This window comes from Triticum dicoccoides, chromosome 3B (assembly GCF_002162155.2).
Source record: "Triticum dicoccoides isolate Atlit2015 ecotype Zavitan chromosome 3B, WEW_v2.0, whole genome shotgun sequence".
Lineage (NCBI taxonomy): Eukaryota > Viridiplantae > Streptophyta > Magnoliopsida > Poales > Poaceae > Triticum > Triticum dicoccoides.
In genome coordinates, this window is record NC_041385.1 from 458,070,398 (window position 1) to 458,087,117 (window position 16,720).

The following is a 16,720-nucleotide window of genomic DNA, read 5'->3' on the forward strand; positions in this document are numbered from 1 at the left end:
CAAAAAACGTCAGCAGATTGAACTTGTGTATATATTATTCTCTCTATGGTGAAATGTGGAATTTATTTTGCAGAGCCGGACACTATCCTGGTGTTCACAATCTTCTATCATTCGGAGGAGGAACCCGCCTTGCAATGCCAAGAAATATACACGCCGGACTTATCGTCATTGAAGCCTGGTTCAGGGGCTACTGAGGGAGTCCTGGATTAGGGGGTGTCCGGATAGCCGGACTACCATCATCAGCCGAACTATCATCGGCCGGACTATCATCATCGACCGGACTCCAAGACTATGAAGATACAAGATTGAAGACTTCGTCCCGTGTCCGGATGGGACTTTCCTTGGCGTGGAAGGCAAGCTTGGAGATACGGATACGTAGATCTCCTACCATTGTAACTGACTCTATGTAACCCTAGCCCTCTCCGGTGTCTATATAAACCGGATGGCTCTAGTCCGTAGAACAACAACAACCATTACAATCATACCATAGGCTAGCTTCTAGGGTTTAGCCTCCTTGATCTCGTGGTAGATCCACTCTTGTAAACATCCACAATATCAATATCAATCAAGCAGGACGTAGGGTTTTACCTCCATCAAGAGGGCCCGAACCTGGGTAAAACATCGTGTCCCTTGTCTCCTGTTACCATCCGCCTAGACGCACAGTTCGGGACCCCCTACCCGAGATCCGCCGGTTTTGACACCGACAGTCATGTTCATCATGGCGGCAGGGCGCGGCTGTCATGGGCTCGAATCCATCGAAAATCAAGTCTCCACGGATGTCAGCGGTGTAGTTCAAGCTTCCAAACCTGACCTGGTGGACATGGGCGTAGCTGTCGATATGCTCTAGATGGCCAAGCGAGTTGGCCCGCAGTGCGAAGCCGCCGAATATGAAAATCTGTCCGGGGAGAAAAACTTCATCCGGGACTATGTTGCTGATGATTGAAGGAGCCATCAAGCCTTATGGGTGACAACACAGTGGAACTCTGAATGAAAGCACCAATGTCGGTGTCAAAACCGGTGGATCTCGGGTAGGGGGTCCCGAACTATGCGTCTAAGGCTAATGGTAACAGGAGGCGGGGGACACAATGTTTACCTAGGTTCGGGCCCTCTCAATGGAGGTAATACTCTACTTCCTGCTTGATTGATTTTGATGATATGAGTATTACAAGAGTTGCTCTACCACGAGATCATAGAGGCTGAACCCTAGAAGCTAGCCTATGATTATGATTGTTGTTGTCCTACGGACTAAACCCTTCGGTTTATATAGACACCTAAGGGGGCTAGGGTTACACAGAGTCGGTTACTCCTACGTCTTGAGCTTGCGTTGGTTTTCCTCGAACAGGAGAGGGTGATGCAGCAAAGTGTAGCATAAGTATTTCCCTTAGTTTTGAGAACCAAGGTATCAATCCAGTAGGAGGCTCCTTAAAAGTCCCACGCACCTACACAAACAAACTGAGAACTCTCAACCAACGGAATAAAGGGGTTGTCAATCCCTTCACGGCCACTTGCGAAAGTGAGATCTAATAAAGATAATATGATAAGATAAATATATTTTTGGTATTTTGTAATATAGATGCAAAAAGTAAAGATGCAAATAAAAGTAGATTGAAAGAAAATATGATAAGAGATAGACCCGGGGCCATAGGTTTCACTAGAGGCTTCTCTCAAGATAGAATAAGTATTATGGTGGGTGGACAAATTACTGTCGAGCAATTGATAGAAAAGCGCATAGTTATGAGATTATCTAGGCATGATCATGTATATAGGCATCACGTCCATAACAAGTAGACCGACTCCTGCGTGCATCTACTACTATTACTCCACACATCGACCGACTCCTGCCTGCATCTAGAGTATTAAGTTCATAAGAACAGAGTAACACATTTAACAAGATGCCATGATGTAGAGGGATAAACTCATGCAATATGATATAAACCCCATCTTGTTATCCTCGATGGCAACAATACAATACGTGCCTTGCAACCCTTTCTTTCACTAGGTAAGGACACCGCAAGATTGAACCCAAAGCTAAACACTTCTCCCATGGCAAGAAGAACCAATCTAGTAGGCCAAACCAAACTGATAATTCGAAGAGACTTGCAAAGATAACTCAATCATACATAAAATAATTCATAGAAGATTCAAATATTATTCATAGATAAACTTGATCATAAACCCACAATTCATCGGATCTCGACAAACACACCGCAAAAAGAGTTTACATCGAATAGATATCCACAAGAGAGGGGGAGAACATTGTATTGAGATCCAAAAAGAGAGAAGAAGCCATCTAGCTAATAACTATGGACCCGTAGGTCTATGGTAAACTACTCACAACTCATCGGAGGGGCAAGGATGTTGATGTAGAAGCCCTCCATGGTCGATTCCCCCTCCGACAGAGTGCCGGCGAAGGCTCCAAGATGAGATCTCGCGGATACAGAAGGTTACGGCGATGGAAATTGCGTTTCGTGGTGCTTCTGGATGTTTTCGGGGTACGTAGGTATATATAGGAGGAAGAAGTACGTCGGTGGCCGCCCGAGGGGCCCACGAGACAGGGGGGTGCCCTACAGGGGGGCGCGGCCCCCTATCTCGTGGGGTCCTTGGGAGCTTCTTGACTTGCACTCCAAGCTCTCCGGATCACGTTCGTTCCAAAAATCACACTCCCGAAGGTTTCATTCTGTTTGGACTCTGTTTGATATTCCTTTTCTTCGAAATACTGAAGTAGGCAAAAAAACGGCAATATGTGCTGGGCCTCCGGTTAGTAGGTTAGTCCCAAAAATGATATAAATGTGTAAAATAAAGCCCATATACATCCAAAAGAGGCAATATAATAGCATGGAACAATAAAAAATTATAGATACGTTGGAGATGTATCAAGCATCCCCAAGCTTAATTCCTGCTCGTCCTCGAGTAGGTAAATGATGAAAAGAGAATGTTTGATGTGGAATGCTACCTAGCATAATTCATAATATAATTTTCTTTATTGTGGCATGAATGTTCAGATCCAAATGAATACAAAATAAAAGTTCATATTGATAAAAGAAATAGTAACACTTCAAGCATACTAATCAAAGTAATCATGTCTTCTCAAAATAACATGGCAAAAGAAAGTTCATCCCTAGAAAATCATATAGTTAGGCTATGCTTCATTTTTGTCACACAAAGATGTTCCCAACTTCTATACCTCGATGACAAGCCAAGCAATTGTTTCATACTTAAATAATCTCAAACTTTTTCAACCTTCACGCAATACATGAGCGTGAGCGATGGATATAGCACTATGGGTGGAATAGAATATGATGATGGGGATTGTGTGGAGAAGACAAAAAAGGAGAAAGTCTCACATTGACGAGGATAATCAACGGACTATGGATATGCCCATCAATTGATGTCAACATGAGGAGTAGGGATTGCCATGCAACGGATGCAATAGAGCTATAAATGAATGCTCAACAAAAGAAAACTAGTGGGTGTGCATCCAACTTGCTTGCTCACGAAGACCTAGGGCATTTGAGGAAGTCTATCGTAGGAATATACAAGCCAAGTTCTATAATGAAAAATTCCCACTAGTATGAAAAAGACAACTTATGAGACTCACTATATGAAAAACATGGTGCAACTTTGAAGCACAATATATGAGACTCACTACATGAAGAACAAGGTGCTACTTTGAAGCACAAGTGTGGAAAAAGAGATAGTAACATTGCCCTTTTTTATTTATTTTCTTTTTCTTTTTTTCTTTTTCTTCTTTTCTTTTTTTTGGGCCTCTTTTTTTATTTTTGGCCTTTCTTCTTTTTTTTTATTTTTTTTTCTTTGGGCAATGTTCTAATAATGATGATCATCACACTTCTATTGATTACAACATAAGAACTACAACTCAAAACTAGAACAAAATATGACTCTATATGAATGCCTCCGGTGGTGTACCGGTATGGTGCAATGAATCAAGAGTGACATGTATAAAAAATAATGCATGGTGGCTTTGCCACAAATACGATGTCAACTACATGATCATGCAATGGCAATATGACAAAAGTAAAGTATGTCATGATGATGATGAGCGGAATGGTGGAAAGTTGCATGGCAATATATCTCGGAAAGACTATGGAAATGCCATAATAGGTAGGTATGGTGGATGTTTTGAGGAAGATATAAGGAGGTTTATGTGTGATAGAGCGTATCGTATCACGGGGTTTGGATGCACCGGCGAAGTTTGCACCAACTCTCAAGGTGAGAAAGGGCAATGCACGGTACCAAAGAGGCTAGCAAAGGCGGAAAGGTAAAAGTGCGTATAATCCATGGACTCAACATTAGTCAAAAGAACTCATATACTTATTGCAAAAATTTACGAATCATCAAAAACCAAGTATTACGCGCATGCTCCTAGGGGGATAGATTGGTAGGAAAAGACCATCACTCGTCCCCAACCGCCACTCATAAGGATGCACAATCCAGGTACACTTCATGTTTCAAATTTGTTACACACCTTTAACCATACGTGCATGCTACAGGATTTGCTAACTTTAACACAAGCATTCTTTGAATTCATAATCACCCAACTAGCATGACTTTAATATCACTACCTCCATATCTCAAAACAATTATCAAGCATCAAATTGATCATAGCATCCAATTCACTTCCTATTGATAGTTTTTTATTATACCCAACTTGGATGCTCATCATTCTAGGACCAACTTTATGACCATAGCAAATACCATGCTGTTCTAAAAGACTCTCAAAATAATATAATGAAGCATGAGAGACTAGCAATTTCTTCAAAATTAAGACACCACCGTGCTCTAAAAGATATAAGTGAAGCACTAGAGCAAAAACTATCAAGATCAAAAGAAATAAGTGAAGCGCATAGAGTATTCTAACAAATTCTAATCAAATAGGCTTCTCCCAAAAGGTGTGTACATCAAGGATGATTGTGGTAAACTAAAAATCAAAGACTAATATAATACACGACGCTCCAAGCAAAACACATAACATGTAGCGAATAAAAATATAGCTCCAAGTAAAGTTACCAATGAACAAAGACGAAAGAGGGGATGCCTTCCTGGGGCATCCCCAAGCTTAGGCTTTTGGCTATTCTTGAATATCTTGGGGTGCCATGGGCATCCCCAAGCTTAGGCTCTTGCCACCCTTTATTCCATAAGCTTTACCCAAAACTTGAAAACTTCACAACACAAAACTCAACAGTAAATCTTATAAGCTCCGTTAGTGAAAGAAAACAAACCACCACATAAGGTACTGCAATGAACTCATTATTTATTTAATTTGGTGTAAAACCTACTGTATTCCAACTTCCTTATGGTTTATAAACTAATTTACTAGCCATAGATGCATTGAAATAAGCAAATAACACACGAAAAACAGAATCTGTCAAAAACAGAACAGTCTGTAGCAATCTGTAACTAACGAAAACTTATGGAACTCTAAAAATCCTACCAAAATAGGAAGTCCTGGAAAATTTGTTTATTGAACAGCAGAAAAAGGAATCAACGCAAAATCACGTTCTTGTGATTTCACAAAATTATATTAGTGCGCGCAAAGTTTCTGTTTCTTCAGCAGAATCAAATCAACTATAATCGTAGGTTATCCTATAGGTTCTACTTGGCAAACACTAATTAAAAGATAAAAACACACCTAAACAGAAGGTAGATGCAAGATTTATTACTAAACAGGAGCAAAAACAAAAAAACATAAAGAAAATTGGGTTGCCTCCCAACTAGCGCTATCGTTTAACGCCCCTAGCTAGGCATAAAAAGCGAAGATAGGTCTAACAAGTGCCATCTTTGGCACTAAATTCATAAATAGCACGCATGATAGATTCATAAGGTAATTTGACTTTCTTTCTTGGAAAGTGCTCCATGCCTTTCTTTAATGGAAATTGGAATCTAATGTTCCCTTCCTTCATATCAATAATCGCACCAATCGTTCTAAGGAAAGGTCTACCAAGAATAATAGGGCAAGAAAGATTGCAATCTATATCAAGAACGATAAAATCTACCAAATTTCTATTTGCAACAATAAGAACATCATTGATCCTTCCCATAGGCCTTTTAATGGTGGAATCCGCAAGGTGCAAATTTAAAGAGCAATCATCAAGATCGTGGAAACCTAGAATATCACATAAAGTTTTTGGAATCGTGGAAACACTAGCACCCAAATCACACAAAAAAAACACTCATAATCTTTAATTCTAATCTTTATAGTAGGTTCCCACTCATCATTAAGTTTTCTAGGTATAAAAACTTCCAAATTAAGTTTTTCATCATAAGATTGCATCAAGGCATCAACAATATGTTTGGTAAAAGATTTATTTTGACTATAAGCATGATGAGAATTAACAACGGATTGCAACAAGGAAATACAACCTTTTAAAGAGCAATTATCATAATCAAGTTCCTTGAAATCCGAGATAGTAGGTTCAATATTATTAGAAGTTGAAGATTCTCCAATCTCACTTTTACCAAATTTGACATTAAGATCTAAAGACTCCGAATTTTTGGGACGCCTTCTAGGCAAAGTTGATTCATCATCACTCCCATAATCATCAAAATTCATATTGGAAAACATAGATCTAATCGAAGACGCATCAATAACTTTAAGATCCTCATCATTATTTTCATGTAATTTTTCTGGTTTAGTGGCCATCTTATTGACTAAGGTGGCTTGGTTGTCAGAAATTTTGGCTATAGCATTTTCAAGCCGGGTAATTTGAGCGTTAACACCATAGAATTCTTTGTTCATATCATCAAGCTCTTTGTTCATAAATCCCAAAAAACTTTTTGTTCCTTAAGTTCTTTTCTAAAGAAATTATTATTCTCAAATTGCAAATTCACAAAGCTTATAATATTAGATTCAATCTCATCCATCCTTCTGAGAAGGTGGTCAGGACCCTTAGGCGCAGCCATAGGGTCAAACAAGCAAACAAGCACACACAAGAAGGCAAGCGAAAAGAGAGAGGAGGAGATTGCGAAAGAGAGGGCGAATAAAACGGCAAGGGTGAAGTGGGGGAGAGGAAAACGAGAGGCTAATGGCAAATAATGTAAATGCGAGGGAGATGGGTTTGTGATGGGTACTTGGTATGTCTTGACTTGAGCGAAGACCTCCCTGGCAACGGTGCCAGAAATCCTTCTTGCTACGTCTCGAGCTTGCATTGGTGTTCCTCGAAGAGGAGAGGGTGATGCAGCAAAGTGTAGCGTAAGTATTTCCCTCAGTTTTGAGAACCAAGGTATCAATCCAGTAGGAGGATCCTCAAAAGTCCCATGCACCTACACAAACAAACTGAGAACTCGCAACCAACGCAATAAAGGGGTTGTCAATCCCTTCACGGCCACTTGCGAAAGTGAGACCTAATAAAGACAATATGATAAGATAAATATATTTTTGGTATTTTGTAATATAGATGCAAAAAGTAAATATGCAAATAAAAGTAGATTGAAAGCAAATATGATAAGAGATAGACCCGGGGGCCATAGGTTTCACTAGAGCCTTTTCTCAAGATAGCATAAGTATTACGGTGGGTGAACAAATTACTGTCGAGCAATTGATAGAAAAGCGCATAGTTATGAGATTATCTAGGCATGATCATGTATATAGGCATCACGTCCATAACAAGTAGACCGACTCCTGCCTGCATCTACTACTATTACTCCACACATCGACCGACTCCTGCCTGCATCTAGAGTATTAAGTTCATAAGAACAGAGTAACGCATTAAGCAAGATGACATGATGTAGAGGGATAAACTCATGCAATATGATATAAACCACATCTTGTTATCCTCGATGGCAACGATACAATATGTGCCTTGCAACCCTTTCTGTCACTGGGTAAGGACACCGCAAGATTGAACCCAAATCTAAACACTTCTCCCATGGCAAGAAGAACCAATCTAGTAGGCCAAACCAAACTGATAATTCGAAGAGACTTGCAAAGATAACTCAATCATACATAAAAGAATTCAAAGAAGATTCAAATATTATTCATAGATAAACTTTATCATAAACCCACAATTGATCGGATCTCGACAAACACACCGCAAAAATAGTTCACATCGAATAGATCTCCACAAGAGAGGGGGAGAACATTGTATTGAGATCCAAAAAGAGAGAAGAAGCCATCTAGCTAATAAATATGGACCCGTATGTCTGTGGTAAACTACTCACAACTCATCAGAGAGGCAAGGATGTTGATGTAGAAGCCCTCCGTGGTGGATTCCCCCTCCGACAGAGTGCCGACGAAGGCTCCAAGATGAGATCTCGCGGATACAGAAGGTTACGGCGGTGGAAATTGTGTTTCGTGGTGCTCCTGGATGTTTTCGGGGTACGTAGGTATATATAGGAGGAAGAAGTACGTCGGTGGCCTCCCGAGGGGCCCACGAGACAGGGGGCGCGCCCTACAAGGGGGGGGGGGCACGGCCCCCTATCTCGTGGGGTCCTCGGGAGCTTCTTGACTTGCACTCCAAGCTCTCCGGATCACGTTCATTCCAAAAATCACGCTCCCGAAGGTTTCATTCCGTTTGGACTCCGTTTGATATTCCTTTTCTTCGAAATACCAAAATAGACAAAAAACAGCAATATGGGTTGGGCCTCCAGTTAGTAGGTTAGTCCCAAAAATGATATAAATGTGTAAAATAAAGCCCGTAAACATCCAAAACAGGGAATATAATAGCATGGAACAATCAAAAATTATAGATACTTTGGAGACGTATCAATTACAGAGAAAGGAATCTTCATATCCGAATCGCCAAGCTTGCCTTCCATGCAAAGGAGAGTCCCATCCAGACACGGGACAAAGTCTTTCATCTTCTATCTTCATAGCCCAACAGTCCGGCATACGCATATAGTCCGGCTGTCCGAGGACCCCTTAATCCAGGACTCCCTCACCCATAAGAAAGCTACACCATCATCTAGTGCAACGGAGTTCGGTAATAGGAGAGCTGACACGGGCTTTGTGTCTGCTTCCACGCTTTCCCCACCTGTTGCGCAAAGCAAAGCAGCGGAGACCACAAAAGTCCAGATATCTGCAGATGCAACTGATAGGAGGCCTTTTATGGCTAGAGATGCACGTGCCCAGGAGTCGTCATCCTCTACGGCTGACAAGATCCCCGTCAGCTTAAATCTGCGTACTGCCAAGCGTCCTGTCAACCTGGGTGTCCTGTACTCTCCAAAAATTGATCTTCATGTCAAGTAGATAGCAAAGAAGAATGTGGTTGAAATCCTGAACAACACCCGGGCCCCCTCGTACCACGAATCTGGATGGTGTTGCAGCAGATGAGAATGACATGTTTGTTCAGCTATCACCTTTAGATTCTAGAAAACAGTTTCTTCAGAACCCGAGTGAGCAGAAGGAGAGGCACCCCATGGCTTTTATCCCACCTAGCTGCAGCCTTGGGATTGATCATAGTCAGGCCGAACAACCCATCGATCCTATGCCTATTTCTCTTTCTTACCCGACTGGCATGGTGACGATGATGGCGCGACCTAATGTTGATGGCCGAAAGGCTGTGAAGTTTGCAGAGCCTATAGTTCAAGGTAATTTTTTCACTTTTGTTTCATGTTCATGGCAAATACTGGTGAACTAACATGGCAGTTCATATGTTCTATCTTTGGCAAATGTAGTTGATTTTACATGGCTACTTTAGTTTCTTTGTTCTTTTCCTGGCAAATATAATTCAAGTGACATGGTAACTTCTCTTATACATATTTGTCTTTTGACATGGCAGTTTACATGTTCTGTCCATGGCAAATGTAGTAGAACTGACATGGAAACTTTAAAGTTTTGTTCTCTCTTGTCAAACATAATTGACGTGGCATGGTAACTTCTACTGCACATATGTGACACTATCTTCATCTGTTTCATGTTCATGGCAAAAAAATTTTGAACCGACATGGTAAACTACATGCACTATACACGGCAATTACAATTGATCTGGAATGGCAACTTCACGTGTTATGTTGTTTGCATGGCAATCATAGTAGCACTGCCATGTCAACTCATCCTGCATATAGATTGCAATATTTTTCAAATTTGTACTTGTACGACAAATCAACTCACCCACACATGGTAAGTTCAACATTGAACTTGTATTTATAATTTTTTATTCCATTTTTGCATGTGTTTGTCTACAGGAACACCTGATGAGATTTTGCCTTCTCTGGATGAAGCTTACCACAAGATGGAGCAAGATGCACTAAACAGGAGATCATCACACATACAAGGCCAATCAAGTTATAGTGCACCTCAGGTACTCGCATTGGATGATGTTTCCAGCAGTGCAACTCCTGGGTCTGTGAGGCAGGAGAGGGTAGTTCAACCACCACCGGTGAAAGATTTCCAGTCTAAAGACAGGGCTACAAAGGACTGGGTTCAATTTTTATTCTTTTATCCTTGGTTGTCGTCGTAGTGTTTAATTTGTAGGTCACGAAATCATCCTCTTTCTGCCATGTCCATTTTCTTTTGTTTTCTTCCAAGTTATGCTTCTTTCATGTTATTCTCATAGAACTAATGTTTGGACAGAACTAAAATCATTCAATGCGGAGTGATGTATGTCGATCTTGGTGATCTAGCTGAGCCAGTGAGGCCTACAGGTAAAATGTCATAGAATGTAGTCGCATGTGGGATCGACTACGTCAATCGCCATGTTGACATTAGCATCGACAAGATCATCATGCCCTATAACATCACCTTGAAAATATGGGATGGTGACTTCCACCATGCTCTAGTTAGGAAACATTTTGCCCGGCATGGCGATTTCAAGCTCACGTGAAAAAATTTGTGAGTGTTCACCTTCCAGAAGTTTTTTTTACACATTTTATGCCAGTATATATTTATCTTCCATCTGTAGTTCCCCACATGTGGCAACTTTCTTGAAACACAAATGGCATCTTTACCTCACCACACATGGCAATTTCAATTTACCATACATGGCATCTTCACATAACCACCACTTTTTTTTACAGTTTTCATCACTATTTTTCCACAATAACTTTTGCATATGATTTTAGAGATGGCAACTTTAGTTCATCAGCGCACATCAAACAATGTTCATCTAACATGGCAACAATTGACCGAAGCCATTTTTCCATATTTTTTCCTCGTAATCACTTCATCCACATGCAAACTTTACTCCCACTCACATGGCAACTTTACTTCAAGAAACATGCTAACTTCAAATTAACCATCATGTCAATTTCAATTCACCATTAATGGCAACTTTATCGCAACATTCATGGCAAGTTAAGTTCACATCACATGGCAACTTCAACTAACTATTCATGGCAATTTATTTTGTGTAGACCATGTTTCCTATTGAAAGTGCGTTAAGTCGACTAGAGGGGGGGGGGGAGAATATGCGATTTTTACAAATTCATCGCTGAGGAATTTCTAGGTGAAGAAATTCCTAAGTAACGACACACTAGCAGCGGAATAAGTACTCAGGTATAAGCATAACAGAGCAGTAGCATAGTCATCATGATGAAATGAAAACAAACACAGAGTATAGAAAGCGTGAACACAGGATAAGCAGGCTGAAGACAATGTGACTGAAGAAATTGAATTGAGGAAATAGAGAAAGTCTTCAGTCAAAGTCTTCAAACAGTAATGACCAGCTTCATCAACACATGAATGAGGAAATGAAAGGGTTGAGGAAATAGAACTAGTAGGCTTGGTGGAGGCAATGATTTGGTAGACCAGTTCCAACTGTTGTGACAGTTGTACGTTTGGTTGGAGCGGCTGAGTATTTAAACTCGAGGACACACAGTCCTCACCGTATTCTCCTTGAGCTAAGGTCACACAGACCTCCCCCAACACTCGTGGTAAGTCTTCACATGTGACTTCCAAACCTTCACAGACTTGGTCATTCGGCGATCCACAATTCCTCTTGTACGCTCAGACCATGACGCCTAGCCGTTTGGAGGATACACAGTCCTCAAGGGTAACAAGCGTCGGTTCCACACAGGAACAATCTCTTCAGTGATGCTCAATTACTTTGGGTTTTTAGGTGTTTGGGTTTGGGTTTTGGGTTTTTGTCACTTGATGATTTTCGCTCAAAGTCCTGGAAGGATGGGATGCTCTCAATGACAAGTGTCAGTTTCTCGCTGAGCAGCTGACCAGCTAGTGGTTGTAGGGGGCGGCTATTTATAGCCTAGGGAGCAGCCCAACATGATAAGACATAAATGCCCTTCAATGATATGACCATTAGGTGGTAGGATATTTTGGACAGCTGGCGCGTAGCACATCAACGGTCGGATTTTAGGTTTGAATTCCTCACGGCTATCATGTTCCTCACTGTGTAGGTAATCCGCACTGGTGAATTCCTAACTCCTCACTCAGGACAAATTCCTCATAGACCATAAGATCTTCATCTCTGTCACTGAAGAAATTTACTGAGCTGATATGAGATTTCCAATGGCTTCACTCGAAAGGATTGGGTAGGTGTAGGATTTTGAGATGAGCATCACTTGGAAATCAGTTTCCTTAGTATTACCTCGACCCCCTTTAATAGTATGGTGTTTCCTATGACTCAAGAAAGAGATAATAAAACTACAAAAACAAAAGTCTTCATGCTTCAAAATCATCGCATGTGTTGGATATCGGGTTCCGGCAAAACCCTCAAGGTTCGAACTCTGGGGTGCACATGGAGATCTTCTCCCTACCGATTCACGCCCCAAAACCTCGCCGTGATTCTAAGCTAGCACGATGAACAATACAAGGAACATGAGGTTTATGCTGGTTTGGTCCACTGTTGTGGTGTAATACCCTAATCCAGTGTGTGGTGTGGTGGATTGCCTCTGGGGCTGATGATGAACAGTATAGAGGAAGAACAGCCTCGCGAGGGGTGTTCTTGAGCTGGTGCGGTGTTCTACTAGGGAAGGATTCCCTCCCCTCTACTGTGGTGGCTATCTCTATATATAGAAGCCCTGGTCCTCTTCCAAATATTGAGCGGGAAGGGAGCCAACAACGACCATTTTGAAGGGGGACAACTAGTACAAGCTATGCTGACTAAAGTTGGTCTTCGACTGCCAAAGGCACTGGAGATGACGCTGTCTTGGGCTCCATGGTGATCTCCGTCCTTCCGCTCTGCTGGTCTTGGTCTTGTTGCAATGATATGGAAACCTTTGCTTGATGCCTCAGTATTCCGCGCCTGCGCTTGTCCCCTTTGCACCAAAGAGGAAATGAGGACACTGCGCTGGCTGGCGCCCGCCTGGTCTTGATCGTCATGGCTTGCGTCACGAGCACCTTGCGAGGTACTCCTTTCCTTGATCTCTGCCTCCTCGTGAGCCTGCCTGGTGAGGCCGCCCCTGAGGAAGCCTTGTGTCGTCTGCCCCACGAGGCTTGGCCCCTCACGAGGGTCTTGAACTTGGGTTGACAAAGACGGGCCCTACTGGGCCACTGCCCGAGCCACACTGCAGGCCGCAGGCAGGCAAGTCTGGGGACCCCCATTCCCAGAACACCGACAGTAGCCCCCGGACCCAAGGCACAATCGGACTTGGCTTAGTAGCAAAGCCAAAGGGCAAGTGCGGAGCGGCATGGGCCCCAACAGCCTGCGGCCTTGGTCACTGCGTGGCGGTTGATTGGACGTGGGCGTCTCCGCTTCCCCATGCTGCCTTGACAACTGCCTGATTTGACGAGTCCCTGCTGCATGCAAAAAGAGTCATGATTACCTGCGATCGTGGAGGCCGACGGTTGGCCTCCTCTAGGCTATAAATGGGGAGGGGCGGAAGCCCCCGCCGTCCATCTCTTCTCGCTCCGCCTGCTTCTTCTTCTTCCTCGCCCCGATCGCTTGCAGCGTCCCATGGCATCCATGAAGAGGTTCTCGGCCGCGGAAAAGGGGAAGGCTCGCCAGGAAGGGCCTGGCTCTCCTCCACCCAAGCGCGGCTGTGGTCATCCCCGAAAGCATCCCGTAACTCCCATAGCGGCTCCTCGTGGTCGCGGTGGTGGCCCTTCACTCGGCGGTGGTCGCCCATGTCGGGGCAACCCAGTTGGTGGAGGAAGGCGTGTCGTGGCTGCGCGGCCTCCCCGACCGCGCTTCCATTCGGTGGTGGTGCTGCCGGAGTTTGTTGTATGGTCGAACAATCTGGCCGGCAGCTGGCTCCAGCTCCGTCGCTTCTTCCCCGGTGAACTGTCGGCCGCCGGCCCCGGCGGGCTCTGGCTGCAGGCGGACGGCTGATGCAGCAGGGCCTCCTGGGTCACGGTGGAGATCTCCGTTGCCGGTGACATGGCCCTGGCCCGCGGCTGGCAGACATTTGCCCGCACGCGTGGCCTGCGCCGGCGGTGCACCCTCCACTTCAAATTCGATGGCGACGCGATCCTCTATGTGAGGGCGTTCGGAGAAAATGGTCGCCGTGTTGGGTGCTGCCCTGAAGATGATGATGACGACGAGGTGCTTGGCCTTGGCGACGACCGCGATGAGGGTGAAGGTGAACCAGCTCCTGGCGGCATCCGCAGCTCCCCGAGCTTCAGCGGCTCCTCCTCCGGTGACAGCTCCTCCAGCGGTGGCCGTGATCAGCCACCACGTCGCCGTGCCTGCTTCGAGGGTGGTAGCGGGTCATCCCTTCGCCGCGCCCCGGTGAAGCGCGAGGCGGAGTCTGACTGAGCTCGGGAGGATGATGCAGATCCCTCCTCACGAGCTGTCGCAGGGCACGCGCTGTTTTTATTTTGTTTTTCTCCTTTTTCGGCATTGAGAGAGAGAGAGAAGTATGGAGCCCCATGGGGGCGTGCAAAAGACTATGATCCTTAATTATCATGCCATTTTTATCGTCCCTGTGCTATGTTGTGGTGTTGCAGTTATGTGCTTGTGCGTACGAACAACTTAGCTCGGGATGTTTGCCGTAGTTTTCGCCTCGCGAGGTACCTGCTCGAGGCCTCGCCGGGCGTCTTAAGGTCTGCAAAGATCAGTTGGGAGAATAGTTTCTGAACCTTGGTCGCGAGGGTGGCCAACTTAGGTCCGGCGCTTTGTGTCGCGATGCCCATGGGGCACGGACCGGGAGGGGTGCTCCCACTGTGAACTTGAGCGAGGGAGCCTCGTGAAAATCAAGTGAGAGTGGGCTCACGAGGGCGCCCGCATAGCCCCCTCGCGAGGCTTGCGAGAGAGAGAGAGAGCGAGCCGGGAAAAAGCCAAAGATAGAGAATAGGGGCAGAGGGCGGCAAACAACACTAGAAGCAACTCCAATAAAGGTTCAAACAAGGGAGAACAAGCGAACTGCGGAAAGCAAATGAAAATCCGTGTCCGACACCTAGTCTAGTCTTTGATGTCTTCTCACCAGTGCGGAGCTAAGTGCTGCCACTAGGCGTGGGCGGGAGCCCCCAAGGCCCAAGGGCGGCACTCTGGAGACTCCGGGGCATGTACATTCCCAACTCATTATTACGTGAGAGTGTCACGGGCGGCGAGCTTCACAGGAGCTGGGCCTTCTTCACAGGCACCGGGCCTTTTTTGGGGCGGCGAGCTTCACAGGCACCGGGCCTTCTTTACAGGCACCGGGCCTTTCTTGGGGCGGCGAGCTTCATAGGCACCGGGCCTTCTTTACAGGCGTTGGGCCTTTCTTCACAGGCATGGGGCCTTCTTCGCAGGCACCGGGCCTTTCTTCAAGGGTAGAACTTCCGGAGGTGCTGAATATTCCAAGCGTTTGGGATGGGCACCCCCTCCTGAGTCTCCAGGCGCGTGGCCCCAGGCCTGGAAACATGAACAAGCTTGAATGGGCCCTCCCACATGGGCGAGAGCTTGTGCAGCCCTTCTCTGGAGAGCACCCGCCTGAGCACGAGGTCACCTACCTCAAGAGTCCTGGGGCCGATGTTGCTGCAATGATACCGCCGTAGCGCTTACTAGTATCTTGCTGCTCGTAGTGCGGCTTCTCGATGGTGCTCCTCCTCCAGCACGAGGTCCATCCCCCGCATGGCGTCCTATTGCACTTCATCAAACGCTAAGACCCGTGCGGAGCAACGCCTGACCTCGTCAGGGAGGACCGCCTCTGCTCCGTAGACGAGGAAGAACGTGGGTTTGCCAGTCGACTTGGCGGCGGTAGTGCGGATGGACCACCACACGGACTGGAGCTCATCGTACCAGCCCCTGCCGCAGGCCTCTAGCTTTTTATTGAAGGTCCTGGTTTTGAGGCCTTTCAGGACCTCCGCATTGGCGCGTTCGGCCTGGCTGTTACTCCGGGGGTGTGCCACCGAAGCTTAGCATATCTGCGTTCCAAGGTTAGCACAATATGTTTTGAAGAGATTGCTGGTGAACTGCGAACCGTTGTCGGTGATGATGCGATTTGGGACCCCGAATCGGCTCACGAGGCCCTTGATGAACTTGACTGCAAAGCGAGATGGGATGGTGCGGACGGCTACCACATCCGTCAACTTGGTGAACTTGTCGATGGCGACGTAGAGGTAGCAGTATCCCCCAGGCGCTCGAGGAAACGGGCCCAAGATATCCAGCCCCCAGACCGCGAACGACCAGGAGAGTGGGATGGTCTGTAGGCCCTGAGCTGGCTGATGGATCTGCTTGGCATGGAATTGGCAGGCTTCGCAAGCCTTCACCAGCTCGATTGCGTCATTGAGTGCCGTGGGCCAATAGAACCCGCTGTGAAATGCCTCGCCGACAAGGGTCCGTGATGACGAGTGGTGTCCGCAGTCTCCATCGTGTATGTCAGCCAGCAGCTCCTTCCCCTGTTCCATGGAGATGCAACATAGGGAAACATCATTCGGCCGCTTCCG